This window comes from Saccostrea cucullata, unplaced genomic scaffold (assembly GCF_032062105.1).
Source record: "Saccostrea cucullata isolate Sc308-1 unplaced genomic scaffold, CSIRO_AGI_Scuc_v1 ctg1743, whole genome shotgun sequence".
Taxonomy (NCBI): domain Eukaryota; kingdom Metazoa; phylum Mollusca; class Bivalvia; order Ostreida; family Ostreidae; genus Saccostrea; species Saccostrea cuccullata.
The window spans coordinates 86735-103365 of NW_026923646.1; the positions used below are offsets into that span (position 1 = coordinate 86735).

The 16631-nt window shown below is 33.1% G+C and overlaps 1 long non-coding RNA gene across 1 annotated transcript in view; it reads right to left on the reverse strand.

Annotated features, from left to right (window-relative positions):
• Positions 1-352: 352 nt before the first annotated feature.
• The window catches only part of LOC134264575 (uncharacterized), a 34705-nt gene continuing 18426 nt past the window's right edge, over positions 353-16631 (reverse strand). Inside the window, exon 3 of the long non-coding RNA XR_009991557.1 lies at positions 353-431. This is a non-coding gene — a long non-coding RNA (uncharacterized LOC134264575). The remainder of the gene's footprint in view (positions 432-16631) is intronic.

Below are 16631 nucleotides of genomic sequence, written 5' to 3' on the forward strand. Positions count from 1 at the left end.
CTTAATAAGGCTTTGTTACTACTATCTTTTTTATTGTACAATATTGTCTATGATTCTTTTTTTTATTTTTTTTCTCCAATCAAATAAAAACAAAAAGAGAAAATCTTGGCAATATGTCCTTCACAATTTTTGAAACGATTCTTAAACATTATCCAAAGACATTCGGTCCATTTTGACAAAGTATTCAGATCTTCCTATTTATATTTGAATAGAATTCACAGTAGAAAAAAATATCTATATGACAAAAAATTAACTCACTGTTATTTGTCACTCTATTGATTCCCTTTCGAAACAGAAGACAGATGATGTAGCGTAAACAATAAATGATATTTATCAAAGAGGGTTTTCGTTGTTTGTATTCCATTATCACCGTATAGCGCTCAAACATCCAGAGCTCTTCTGAATTGTTTTGGACTCTTCCGAATGTATAACTGAAAAAAATGTAAAAATACATGTTTAATTGCAACATGATCATATTACACTTCTAAGTATGCAATGATCCAATGCATGGTGGACAACTTTTTAAGCGTCCTTATAATGTTACCTAAAACATCTTGACTCTGTTTCTTAAAATATAATTGTGTGTAAATTCAGTCTGATGAGCTTAAAATGATCCTTAAGTTTAGAATTTTAGAAGATTTAAATCTTATCTTCTGATTGATGGATTTACTGTATATTGTTTGACGTCCATCTCGAGAATTTTTAAGTAATATTCTTAATCACAAAAGGGTCCAGTCTTGTATTCCACCATATTTCAAGTTAAAGTCTACACCATGTATATCCTACAAGTATACATCGACCATTGCTTCCAAACTTTTCAATCACAAAAACACTTTACATGGCCTGGATATCGACCATCTGAAAAATAATCCCCCTTCGTGTTCATGTTCTTCTTCGCCCTATAACTATAGTCCTGCTGGACACGTTATTACAGGTGACGTTAATATAGTTCGTAATGAGGACCTTAGATCACTTATTTTAAAAGGTCCTAAATATAGGGAACCCCGATCTTTCAACTGGAGTCGGAATTTCATAAATATTATGGATTCTGTTGAAAATTACGCCAGACGATGGGCCAAATTTGAAAAAGAAGACATTAACACCTTGTCAGAATGGATTAAATGTATCAGATCCATGTTAAAGTCACGTATCAAAAGATTGAGGGGCAAAATGAAAACCATCTATCCTTCTGTGTTCAATAAACCAGAAGTGAAAAAAGAATTGGATAGATTACACGATCAGTACGTACTGGTTCCTGTCGACAAAGCAGGTAACAACATTGTCTTCGTTTGGAAGGCTCATTATATAAATTGCATTCTAGAAGAACTTGGATTTAATTCTACAAGTGGTAATCCTACTTATACTCATACTTCTCTTTCTAAGGAAGAAATTCTTCAAAATCACCTGTCAGTTTTGAATACTTTTAATATTCCACAGAGCCAAAATGAATTTGAACTACCTTATATATATTGGATTCCGAAACTTCATAAGAATCCTTACAAACAAAGATACATTGCAGGTTCCAGTAAATGTTCAACCAAGCCTCTTTCGTTACTTCTCACTAAAATATTGACAGTAGTGAAGGAAAAACTTCAAGAGTACTGTGCAATTATATACTCAAGAAGTGGTGTAAATCAGATATGGATACTTAAAAATTCTAAAGAACTTTTGGACAATATGAAATCACAAGACTTCACAGAAATCAACAGCTTAAAAACTTACGACTTTTCAACTTTATACACAACGATTCCCCACGACAAATTAAAATCCAGGCTTTTTGATATCACTGACAGCTGTTTCCTCAATAAAAATGGAACTCGTAAATTTACTTATCTCGTTATTAGACATTTGCAAAATTATTTTGTTAAAACAGATTCTGATTGCACACATTAGTACTCTGAAGTTGACATCAAGAAGATGCTCGAATTTCTGATTGACAATATCTATGTGGTTTTTGGAGACCAGGTATTCCAACAATCTATTGGAATTCTCATGGGTACAAATTGCGCTCCGTTATTAGCACTTAGACTTATTTTTATATTCATATGAAGCAGAATTTATACAAAATCTTATGCGTGAAAAGAAGAAAAAACTTGCTGTGGCCTTCAACTCGACATTTAGATATATCGATGACGTATTGTCAATTAATAATGATAATTTCCATTCCTACGTCGATACGATATATCCTGGTGAGCTTGAGATAAAAGATACCACAGAGTCCGACACTTCTGCTTCATACTTGGATATTTTACTTGAAAAAGACACTAATGGTAATCTAACAACCAAGCTGTATGATAAACGTGATGACTTTAAGTTTTCTATCGTCAATTTCCCTTACTTATGCAGCAATATACCTTCATCACCTGCATACGGAGTATATATATCTCAGTTGATTCGATATGCAAGAGCATGCTCTACGTATGAACAATCTCTTAAACGAGGTAAATTATTGACAAGCAAGTTGATGAAACAAGAATATCAACAGTCTCGTTTAAAGTCATCATTTCGTAAATTCTATGGTCGATACAATGACCTTGTCAGCAAATACAATTTATCATTGTCATATGCTGACTGACGTTTTTCATACCAATTGTTAGTCCATTATTTATACACTGAATTGACGACGGATTTTTCCGTTATTTCCTGATCATGACAACGAGCACACGGCGGGTGTGACCGGTCGGCAGGGGATGCTCACTCCTCCATGGCACCTGATCCCACCTCTGATGTCTCAGAGGTCCGTGTTTGCTCTGCTCTTATTTTGTATATTGTTTAATGCACGTTGAGATTGAATACTGTTCGTTATCTCCATATCCTTCCTTTCACTCATATGGAGACGTCATCGTTTGCAAGTGAAGGGCTTCAAATTTGGACCTTTACTCGGCACTCAGTGTCATTGATCAGTGATGGATCTTTATTGTGCCAACGCCTGCTGCTGAGACAGGGCCTCGCAGATCGGTTTTTAAGGTCCCATCCGAAGCGCAGTACAGTTAAGGCTACCCATTGTAATGAGGTTTGACGTCATGACAGTAGCTCAAATTGTTTCATGTAACGAAAAAGAGCTAATAATAACTTTTTACCGAAATTTGCAAGAATCTGTAATAGACGGCAATATTTTCATATTTAAATAAATAATTATTAGTGATTTTCTCTTATATATAAAAACATGTTTAACTTTAAAAATAATTTTCTTTTTAATGTGCCGTTTGGCTGCGTTCGGCTTCACCGAAGCGCTTGCACTCGATGACACGGAATGTTGTTTACTGGTTTATCTAACAACGTGGCGACACCAGCTGAGATATGCAGTGGATTTAAATGCAATAACCAGGCAATCTTTAAAGAAATTTAGGATAAGATAAGAGACAGGACATTGTTTTTCTCTTTTCCGAGAATATGAGGACATTATCTCGGAAGATAATTGAAAACTGAGACGATCTGCACCAGCTCCCTAGATCCATGATTATATAGACATGCTTCAGATAAGAAAATCGAGTGTGCACATGTTCATTTTGATATATTTTTACAGCCAGTGAAAGTGTAATGCAATGTATCATGTGTATCCCCCTTCCAACCATCCCCATGCATAGTTGCGCACTTTTTAAATAGAATTTTTAAAATGTAATTGTACTTAATATATACAGATTTCTTGTTAATTAGCCTCTTTGAGGCAAAATGTGAAGTAATGGGACTCATTAGTAATACAAATTTGAACTAAATTAAATTTGATATTTTCATTGTTTCAGTCAATGATTTGACAATGATTTACTAAACATGTAATGTTGTTGTCTTTTGGCACACAAACATGCTACATTTTCTTTAAAAAAAATATCTGCATCATTATGTTGAAAACATAAAACCACCACTTTAGATCTATGATTGTTAATTTCTAGGATTTATGAATTAATGGGGAATATTTTTTTTTTAGTTTGATTACATGTCAAGTCAATTTAATTCTGTAATTTATTCATAATATATTTTTTTAAAATTATATTATACTTTTATTATTGTAGCTGCTAAGAGTTCCAGACTTACAGAATGAATAAATACAAAATGCATTAATTTCTCCCACAGGCACTTGTTTCTATAATAAATTTTTGACCTATAGTATAATAATAACACAAGGCCTAGGTATCTAACTCCAAATTACACTAAGTACCCCCTCCCTCAGAAATGAATTCATTTACACTTTCAGACGAAATGCACTATCAAACTGTTTAGTACCATTGTCTTCTACAATAAATTATCTACACAACCATACACAGCACGCATATCTTTTGTTTTCGTTTATCCCCGTAAACAGCGTCGAAACTCTGTTCGGCGAGTAGAAAAGTCGACTCAACCATAGAACGATATATGCTGATCCCACACGAGAATTTTGATTGGCTAAAAATCTGCTTCTAAAATTACATCAGATAAACATCGTAATGTTATCAGGGAAAATCAGACGTAAACAAGTTCTATTTACTCACTACAATATCTAAACAATGGAATTGAATTTTTAAAACCACTGATTTTTTTTAATTTGCTCTTTGCCCGAGACTAGAATATACCATTCTATGGTTGAGTTTGACTTTCAATCCGGCGAGCAGAGTTTTGACGCTGATTACGGAGATAAAAGAAAATAAAGGCAAGCATGCTAGATATGGTTGTGTAGATAAATTATCGTTAAAGACATAGGTATAAACAGTTTATCCGTGCATTTCCTCTGAAAGCGAAAATGAACGCGATTCTAAGGGAGGGGGTAATCCGTGTAATTTGGAGTTAGATACCTTGTGTTATTATTATACTATAGGTCAAAAATTTATTATGGAAACAAGTGCCTGTGATTTCTCCACATGCAGGTATGTATATATACTTTTAAAGCTTTTCACATTTTTTTTAAAGCTTGCATGCGTGATATATTTATTTTATTGGCATTTTGGTAAAGATGAAAGAAATATTTTTTTTTCATATCTTAATTACTTGTTTTTGTAAATGTCAGAGGTTTTAATTTCCCAGAAAAGTTTTGTAACACAAATTTGTCTCCATTTCTTTTCAATATGAATAACATAAATTCACTACAGTAAACAGTGGCATGATTTGTTTTGTCAAATTTAATGCCATTTTATTCTACAATGTATATCATTTAATAATCTCATAACATATATATATTGTGTTAAAGCTATTTTATAAGATTTGGACCAATGAATTCATTCAGGCAGCAAGTTAATCCATCATTTAAGGAAAATTGTATGCTCCATATTATAAAATTTATAGCCTTCTGATGATGTCAAAACATGTTCTTATGGACCTGATGAGAGTATATCGACCGAGGACGAAGCTTGTTATGACTGAGTGTGAATTGTCGTAAAAAAAATCCATCCTTTTGAAAGATCCTGGCTTTTTGAAATAGTCGATCGCATTTTGGATTTAGTCTCTTTAGAAATTTGATGAAACTTCTTACTGGACATTTACTGCTCCCTGAAATGAAAAAAATGCATATTTTTGATATTTTTATATTCAAGAAGAATTATACAAGATATTCAAATAAAACATTCTTATTATTTCATCATTAAAACATCATTTTGATGTGATCATTTACGTTTTTAAAAAAATTTTGGTGTATGATTTCTTCAATTTTTACCTTTGATTGCATACATTCTGCCGTCGGACGCTTTATCATTATCAACCTGACGTTTTTTTTGTATTTACATCTGTGCTTTTGTAAACATACAGGGTTCAATTTCCACTTGTTATTACAACAAAGTCATACCTCCTTAAATATGCTAGATTTTCTTTCCCCTTCTTCCAAAATGTAACATAAGGTCAAGGAAAACCTAACAATGCAAAGTATATATGAATTATGATTTTTGTACTTTAAAGCAATAGCTGTAGGAGAGTTAAATAAATGGTTTGCTAATATTAAAAATACAGGCCTTCAATCTAAGCACATTAAATATACTAACTATGTACAGAAGAAGCTGTGCGTCTTCAAGGTGTGAAGTCACAAAAGAGAAAATCTTTTCCAAGTCCTCATCATTGATTGCAGGGTAGTGTACCACATTACACTGTACCAAGTCCCTTTAGCTTCATTCCTTTTGTCAAGCTTTTAAAGGCCTTGTTAGATAACTTGAATTCGGTTCCCTTTAGAATGTCAACACTCTTCCCACCCTTTTTTAGGTGCCGCTGTATGCCATGTCTATATTCAATTAGAGTACTAGTACTTTTCCTATACATTTCACCTTTTTTGTTTCTCATTTCGCAGTAAATTTTTCATCGAGCTCGGCTGCGGAAAAATTCTCAAATTCAGCCGACATATATTTCTCTGTTAAGGTAATTCCACCCTCTTATGATGTCATAGGTTTTTGCAAAAACTGTAATTAGTTTAAATTCATACCTAGTAGAACAATATCTTTTGGAAGAGTGTTTTACAATAGGTAAAATGATAAATATTGTTAAGTAAAAAAAAAAATTAAAAATTCATATTTTCTTTATTTAATCAATTATTTAATTTTAAAAAAAATGTTGACAAGGGCAGTAAATCCTTCTAAGGTCTATTCATTTAGGCATTTGCTTTATTGTACCTATAATGCAAAGATAGGTTCCCTGATATTCACAATTCAAAAATATCTTATAACTAGGAAGTTATATGAGCATTCAGCATCAGAATTATGCATTTTAACCAGTTTTTACACATTTTTCATAGTACTATTTACAAAAAAGGTGCATTTTTTATGTTTACACACACTTTTGTGTATTTATGTTTCGCATCTTAAATAATATGGTGACCTATACATTTTTGGCAATAATTATAAATTTTAGAGTATATTAAACAAAAATAAATGCAGATTTTGTACTTTGAACCATTAAAATTATGAGGGTGGAAACACCTTAAGTATTCCATGAACGCTTTTACCGCTGTGATGGTTGATTTTTATTGCTATCGGCATCCACATTGTCGAAAATTTCTTTCAATTCTTGTTCATTGAGAATGGCATTACTCGGATTAGCCATCATTTCCTCAGGCTAAGTTGCAAACAAAAATAGTTAGGCGAACGCATTATCAAAACTAAACAGTGATTGGCCGAAGAAACACGTGATATCCAATCAAATTAAAGCTAACTTTAGACAGTTTAGGAATCTATTTTAAGTATAGTAGGGTTTATAAATTTTCTATTTTTAGTATAGTAGGGTTTATAAATTTTAATTTAGGAAACATCTGGTTTATAAGTGTTTTATAGCAGAACCACGAGGTATTAATCGACTAATCATAGGTTTTGAATAATATATTATAATATAGCTATAAACCATTCAATATTCCTGGAAAGATTATTGAATTATTTTGTTAATAAAATACACATATATAACAGTAGAATTGCAAATATTTAATTGTGCATTCAATATTCCATGTTTCCATGCATTGTTCTGAATTTCACTTTTTTTAACACCAATTTACTCTCAATAATGGTATGTATACATAAATTTACTGATTTTCTCATGCATGTATTTTCTGAATTGATTTCACCCAAAGAACATGAAGTGATGGAAATAATTTGCACCTGCCCAGTATTCCTTTTACAGTCTAACTTTGAATTTGAAAAGTTGTTTATGAAATAAATTTTCTAGATTAATAATACCTTGACTTTTTCATATACATGTACTTACTGTACAGCTATTAAGATTTGGAAATCTTAATTTGTATATATTTTGTGCGATGAGTGCCAATGCCCATCAGGATCTTATTTCCACACGTACATTTTGTTAATTTGTTTCTCAATAATTGTAACTAAAAAAGGAGACAAAAGCCCCCCCCCCCCCCAATTGATTCAAAACAGAAAATGGGATCACCATTTGATTCTGAAGGGAGGAGGTGGTTGGCAAGTTTTTCTAAGTCGATTTTTGTTTAGTTGTCAATGAAGGACTTTAATTTTCATTTACAATAAGATGAAGGAAATATTATTTATCTTCCTCTTAACTGAAAAATGTTTGGCAAGCAAAAAAAAAACCAATAAACAAACAAACTCTAATTCACGGCAGGGGGAGCACTGGTCTGAGGCAGATTATTTATTTCTTATCTAGTCTGGGACATATTCATTTTCAACATTTTAGAGAACTATTTCTTTCCAAGATCTGCACCCCCCCCCCCCCCCTTCAGAATAAAATGGTCCTCTCCTTAAGAAAATCAGGAGTATTTATGCTTTCCCCTTAGTTACTAAAGGGAGAGTTGCGATAAGGCTGTTTTTCGGCCCCTCGAGAAATGTTATAAAATTGTGACATCTTGTAGATAAATGTCTTATCTTCCTAAAAATATGAAAATAATTTATACTGCACATTTTCTGGTCACGTGATAATTAAAAGTTTAAGTATACCCCCTTCCCTTCTTTTAGGAGAAGGCATTTTTAAAAACTGTATACTGGAGTTTTTTCAACGTCAAATCAAAAATGAAATGTGATAAATGTGAATAAAGACACCAAATAACCAATTTCAATTATGAATATTTATTTTTACAGTAAATTTATAACATTTATTTTATATGAATGTTTTTTTAAGATGCAAGATTTTTTCTCGAATTTAAATTATCACAAGACGAAAGACCACCTTTAAGCAATTGCTTAATGGTGGCTTAATGGTGACTTACTGGTGCTTAAAGAAGTTAACTCCATTAAGCCACCATTAAGCTGCAACTTACAGGTGCTTAATGTCCAAACTTCATTAAGCTACCATTAAGCCACCTTTAAGCCGAGCTTAATGGTGACTTAATGGTCAAACCTCATTAAACTTTTACGTTTTACGCATTTTATATCGAATCTTTGATCTAACTTTTAGAGTTATTTCAATGTCATTTACGCAAAATCTATTATTTTTGTTAATTATAATTTTGTCTCGATCGTAATTTTTGAATAACATTTCTGTCAACATGCAAAATCTCGGGCACTGAGAATAAAGTTAGCTACAATGTAACAGGGGCTTGCTCCCGGTTTCTAATATTTTATTTTAATCATTTACAGTATCAATTAATGAAAAAGAAATTTTATCTTATTACCGCATATGATTTTTTTCTTAAATAAATAATTATTACATACGTTGTTTTTATTATTTGTGTATATGGTTTTCGTTTTAAAAAATAAATAATTATATTATTACACGCCCGGGCCAACCCCCTAGGAAATATCATAATTTCTCAATACCGAAAATCAATCTGCTCTTAAAATTATCTTTATTTATAAACACCAAATATGATTAAATTACTTTAAAAAAAGAGAGAGAGAGTGTGTATTTTTATTTCATGCGTTAAAAACAACATATTCTGCTACATAATTCCCAGGAATATAAAGTCATGTTCTCATTAGAAAAAAAATCTGTCTTTTTTTTGGAGGGGGGGAGCGGGGGGCCGGGCTGGGGCCACGGGTACAAGAAAATGTTTTATTTTCAAAGTTTGACTAAAAAGTGTTCAGTTTTCAAAGTTTGACTTTTACATCATGAATAATTTTAATTAATTCGTCATTGTTTTTTATAATACAGCGGTAAGTATCTGTCAAAGTCTAGTCGGTCTTCAATCATTGTTATTTCAAAATCGATTTTCAGAAGAACAGCCGATCAGATTAAACATGACATCCGACCAGATTTATACACATTGGGAAACGGGGTAAGATTAACAGTGTACAGTACCGACTGGTTAAACAATAGACCTTAATTAGGTGTCCACCGTCCCCGGTCAACTAACAGGAAACTATACATACACAACGTACATTAACAGATTTTGATTATCAATTATTTTGACAAAATTTAAATTTACTGCAAGCATATAACAAATCAAAAATTATGATTCATTGAAAAATGACAAATATTTTGATATCCATTATGATACAAAAAGAATTTTAACTGAATATGATATTCGAAAAGAAGTTTTTGTAAACAATATATAACCAGGTAACTCGTAAACGAGGATTGTTACTAGGCCTAAATCTTAGACACAAAATCCGTTAATATCCGCAGAATATTTTATTATTTTAAAAAAAATTCATCTGTCTTTCTCGATAATAGATTTTTTTTAGTTTTATCTATAATTGATTTAATTTCAATCTTGATTTAATGCTTACACGTATTAATATTCAAATAACAGAGCGAATTCATTACAATTTAAAAGCCGAACTCAACGGTTTAGAAATATTAATGTGATATAAGCCTTTTAAAAAGATCCATAAATAAAAATGTTTATAGTTTGATTAATAAATCAATTCAAGACTTTGGAGACGTTCAACAAAATAGTCCAAAACAAACTTTGTGCAAAATAAATGTTTAATATTTCCTTCATCAATCAAGAGCGGAATTAGCCCAATGGTTAAGGGGACTGCCATCTACACGAATGGTCATGAGTTCGCGCCTATTGTGTGGTGTTTTTTTTTTTTTTTTTAATTTTTAATTTTGTTTTTTTACATAATATTTTTACCAAATAAAGCTATGTGTGAACTCGACATTTATAATTTGTGATGACAAATCACTATAATAATAATTTTTCACCCATAAAAACAGTAATATTGACTGCGTAATGGTGGCTTAATGGTAGCTTAATGGAGTTTGGACATTAAAGCTGACATGAACTCTTAAAAAGGCATCATTTTTCATCTTTGTACGACTTACTACATTCCTGTACGCCTTTGTCCGCCATATTTCTTCGATTCCGCCATATTTAATTGAAAATTTTTGCCCACCTGTACCTGTTATATAAAGCCTGGTGCATTTGTTTCACCCGAGTGATTTTCTAGCCTGGCTGTCGACATGTACACATCTCCGATAGCATAGTTGTCATAAATCCATAAACTGACCAAATACATGTGTTAAAAGTTAACAAAAACTAGAACTATACTGAGAAGTAACTTATTTTTGAATGTATTTGCTGCAATTTAGAAAAAATAACACGGAAAACAGCAAAAGCCGTTTGGATATGCACGCACGCATGTCGACGTCGAGAATACACATCGAACGCAATGATAAAGATATTTACCTGAATACTGCAATCGTTACAGGGATGTGCACATGTCGAAAGAAATATCCTATTTTACTTTTATTGAAATATGCATGTCAGAATTCATGCAATCCATTGCTAACTGAACAGTAAAAAATTGTCACCACATAGCACTTGGACACACGTGGTCCACGACGATTGTCTATTTGGTCAGGGGAAATTTCAAAGGTGGAAAGCTTACTGGTATTTTGGTTGACTGAAAAAGTGCAATTTTTTTTTCAAAAATAAATATTACTCTTGTCTGTATATGTAAATGTAAACAAAATTTTTAGACATGGCTTAGTTACATTAAGTTTATTTTATAGAATGCAACATTACGAATCATTCATCCTTTGACGAGATTCTCCCGTTAAAGGGGGAGGGGGGGGGGGTAAAAAAATGCATAACGCTCTCTGAAAAAGATTTTTTTTTTTACGATCAAATATTTTCATTATAAATAATGTGTATTGGCTTTATTTATTTTTTTTTTAATAAATACCTTATATAACTTGATTTAAACTTATTTTCATAGTTTTATACACAATAAACGAGTTTGATTCTATGGTACATGAATAATCAAAATAGAATTCATTGGCGGATCCAGAGGTGGAGTGGGGTTCCAGGGATTGGAACCCCCGGCCTTTATTTTTGTACACACATAAAGAGAGAGAGAGAGAGAGAGAGAGAGAGAGAGAGAGAGAGAATGTTTTTTCTGTAATATAGAGTATGGATATTTATACGTCTAATAATATGAATAATTTGAAGAAATAAAAAAATCTCTGTCCTTTCAGTTCTCTAGATCTGTAGATTTTCGCGGATTTGCTTTCCTCCGCGTACCTTCAATCATTTTTCAATCAACTATTTGAATCTCTTCACCATTTTACAACAGTATACAAAAATCACAAAATATATAGGTGATTTTAGACATAACAGTAGATTTATAAAGCATGCGTGAATAAGAAACTAAACCAAAAAATTGTACGTTGCTGTAAATGTGAAGTATGGGAATTTAGGCGGGGGCATATTTTTTTTTTCTTTATAAACGAGCACAATTTTCTCAGGAAACAGTGTTTATTGTTATTCATAATGTGTTTAAAATTAATCACATTCTGAAATTTTATGCTTTTTTTCTGTTAAGCATAGCATTCTTTCTGAAAGTATGTAATGAAACTCACCTCTGAGTTCTTTTAAATTACAATGGGGACAAATTCTATCATGTCTTGGTAACCCTGTCTAAGGGCTTCGACCACTCACAAGTAACATGCAAGGAAGATTCCAGCGAACTTTTTTACCATTTTTGGACCATTTTCAGAAGTGACTAACTTTAGGAAGTATGCATGAAATATTTTGATTCGGTAAAGATAAAGGTTTAAAATGTTCCCGTAGTATGCAGATGGAAGGGGGGGGGGGCGCTCACTTTTTCTGAGGATAATCTTTGCTGCAGTTTTAAATAAATTAAAATTTTGATTTGGAAGCGCCCTCCACATTTTTTGTTTGCAGAAAAATACGCAGATTCAAGCATTCAAAAGTAATGTACTGAACAGAAAAGTTACAGGAGGCCTCCTTTATCCCCTACCAAAAAGGATTGTATAGAGTGTGGTGCTTAGGTTTTTTTATTTATTTTTTTTTTTTTGTGTTTGTTTTGTTTTGTTTTTTTTTTTTGCTTGTCAACTGATTTTGGAGGTCCTCCATCAATATAAATTGAAGTGGCTTGTTGTGATTCTATGCATGAGTGCCATGCGCGGATCTAGAGGGGGTTAGGACCCCCCCCCCCTCCCCTGGGATTTGCAAGGTTATTAAATTTATTTACTAAAGCAAGAAAAAAAGTTACGTAGGAACCCCCTCGGAAAACGCAGACTCCCTGGTAAACGCGAATTTGTGTTAAATTGGTATGAAAAGGCTAAGGTTTGGAGCATTAGAAGTCATCGGCTACCCCCCCCCCCCCCGAAATAGGTTTTGAAGTTTGGGCGAGTTTACGGGTTTTTTTTGCATGTCAAGAAATATCTGGGTTGGATATAAATTATTAATAGTCGAAGCATATAGGAAGTGAAAGCAAACTGCCGATGAGAGTTCCACATTCTACCAAAAATTAGCTTTTTTATACCTCTTGTCTAAATAATTTTTGTCCAGATTCCTTACCTGAGAAGGTACATGTATTTGAGAAAGTTCCCAATGTTCCCATTCCTATGATGTAGACTTCACGTTTACATGTATTTTCCTTTCAATTTCGGCGTTTAGGTTTATTTTCTTGTCAAAAGTAAAATTATTATTTCAATTTTTGAACAAGTTTCGACATCCCCGCCTGACAAAAAAAATCTTTGATCTGTCCCAAGATCTAATAAATGGTACAGCACAAAATACATATGATTTTATATCTGTTATTGCGCTTACAGATGGTTACAGGAGGAGAGAGAGCGAGAGAGTTCAATGAATAAAAGAGAAATTAAGAATTATCTGTATTCCACCAGGTTTCAAGTTTCCCTACCAAGGTTTTTAAAAGTATCTCCCAAATATTGCCACAGAAATTATTTTTATTTTTAAAAAAAAACTAGACTGTCAGACAGGGATACTGAAATCTCGAAAGACTTCCTGTAATAATTATAAAACAGCCACATTCCGCAAAAATGTTCATACTTTGTGGTCGGAGTGAGACAATAAAAAATCTTCAAAAATGGAATTGGCAGAAATGTCTGTCTTCCAAGAATATTTAGGTAACGGCCATGTCAATTATTTCTGCCCCCCCCCCCACCCTTAAAATACAAATGCCTCAATATCAGTCTAAAAGGGGGATGTTTTTTCCGCGTGTGTGTTAAAGAACATACAGATGCACACATAAACTTTTGTATTCTGGTTAAATGTTTTTAAGTCTTGAACTAAATATTTACGGTATATCAAATTACTTGGTTTAGATTTGAGATTAGTACTAAAATAATCAGTTGTAATTGACAAATGAATTTTGCGATGCAAAACAACTGCAGACTATATAAAGAATGTTTATTAGGACTAGATAGACAATTTTCAGTTACACCTTATGAAGCCGTTATAATTATACTTTAGAACCCCCCCCCCCCCATTTCAGCCGCGCAAATACCACTCTTTTCCACTTGTGATATTTTCCCTGACCAAAATCTGATCAGCACGGACTAAGTGTATCGACGCGCTAGACTGTACGGAGTAGATACTGTTTATTTATTGAGTTTTATGGAGTTTATTTCTTTTTTGTGATGCATATTTCAATAAATGGAATTCAGGGTGTATATCACTTGACTTGTGCACATCTTCGAACCGATGCAGTGATCTTATTACCAGGTATGGGTACGTTTACAGCGTTCGACGCGTTTTCTCGACATGCATCAAAGTCTGCATAAAACCTGCATATCAAAGACGCTGATTGTTTTGTTCCATTCAAATGATAATAATTTCAAAGTGTGTTTAAGGGTTTTAGTGCTTTTTATTTCATGTTTATTCTGCATAAATTGGCGCAGTGTAAAAATGCGTACTCGTGCAACTATAAATCTCTTTCTGTTCAAACTTGCATTTTCTTTCTCTTTTTATTACATTTGATTCAAATCTATAATTATTCAGAAACATGATTATTATGTTGTGTGGTTTTGAAATGTCTTGATCAACCCATGTGTTTTCAAATGTTTTACCATCGGAGATGTGCACAAGTCGATAGCCAAGCCAAAAAATCATTCAAGTGTAACGAGGGCATTCGGGTATATATCGTTACAATAAGACAAGGTATCTGAAAGAAATATGGCGGAATACGGCTATAGTTGGTATGAAACAAGTCGTACATAGATGAAAAAGTTGCGTTTATAAGAATTCATGTCAGCTTTAAGCACCTGTAAGTTTAGCTTAATGGTGGCATAATGGTGACTTAATGGTGGTCTAAAAGTTACGATTAAGGACCTGTAAGCCACCATTAAGCTACATTTAAGGGCATTATCCTGTTATTAGCATCGCGATGCTAATAATATTTGACGTTTTTTTACGTAACGTCAGAAGCGTTAAATGTGTAAATATTTCAATATTTAATGATTTTAAATTGTTTGAAATAAAATTTAGAGGATAAAATTAATTCAAATGCCTCCAAACTAATTCGCACCGCGATGCTAATAACAGGAGTATATATAGAGAGACGACGTTTCTAAATATCAAGATTATAAGCTCCATAAAGGGAAGAATTCCCGGGAAAAGGGTTTCTTTGGGGGATACCATTAGAAAAAATGGGGCTTGGAGTTTTTGGGGGTATCACTTTCAAAATGACACGTTTTACTGAATAAAATACCTCCAAACTAATTAGCATCGCGATGCCAATAACAGGAGTATATATATAGAGAGACGAGGGACATTTAAATACCCCAAAACTAATTCGCATCGCGATGCTAATAACAGGAGTATATATAGAGAGACGACGTTTCTAAATATCAAGATTATAAGCTCCACAGAGGGAAGTATTCCCGGGAAAAGGGTTTCTTTGGGGGATACCATCAGAAAAAATGGGGCTTGGCTTTTTTGGGGGGATCACTCTTAAAATGACACGTTTTACTGGATAAAATACCTCCAAACTAATTAACATCGCGATGCCAATAACAGGAGTATATATAGAGAGACGAGGGACATTTAAATACCCCAAAACTAATTCGCATCGCGATGCTAATAACAGGAGTATATATAGAGAGACGACGTTTCTAAATATCAAGATTATAAGCTCCACAAAGGGAAGTATTCCCGGGAAAAGGGTTTCTTTGGGGGATACCATCAGAAAAAATGGGGCTTGGAGTTTTTGGGGGTATCACTTTCAAAATGACACGTTTTACTGGATAAAATACCTCCAAACTAATTAGCATCGCGATGCCAATAACAGGAGTATATATAGAGAGACGAGGGACATTTAAATACCCCAAAACTAATTCGCATCGCGATGCTAATAACAGGAGTATATATAGAGAGACGACGTTTCTAAATATCAAGATTATAAGCTCCACAAAGGGAAGTATTCCCGGGAAAAGGGTTTCTTTGGGGGATATCATCAGAAAAAATGGGGCTTGGCTTTTTTGGGGGGATCACTCTTAAAATGACACGTTTTACTGAATAAAATACCTCCAAACTAATTAGCATCGCGATGCCAATAACAGGAGTATATATATAGAGAGACGAGAGACATTTAAATACCCCAAAACTAATTCGCATCGCGATGCTAATAACAGGAGTATATATAGAGAGACGACGTTTCTAAATATCAAGATTATAAGCTCCACAAAGGGAAGTATTCCCGGGAAAAGGGTTTCTTTGGGGGATACCATCAGAAAAAATGGGGCTTGGAGTTTTTGGGGGTATCACTTTCAAAATGACACGTTTTACTGAATAAAATACCTCCAAACTAATTAGCATCGCGATGCCAATAACAGGAGTATATATAGAGAGACGAGAGACATTTAAATACCCCAAAACTAATTCGCATCGCGATGCTAATAACAGGAGTATATATAGAGAGACGACGTTTCTAAATATGAAGATTATAAGCTCCACAAAGGGAAGTATTCCCGGGAAAAGGGTTTCTTTGGGGGATACCATCAGAAAAAATGGGGCTTGGAGTTTTTGGGGGTATCACTCTTAAAATGACACGTTTTGCTGGATA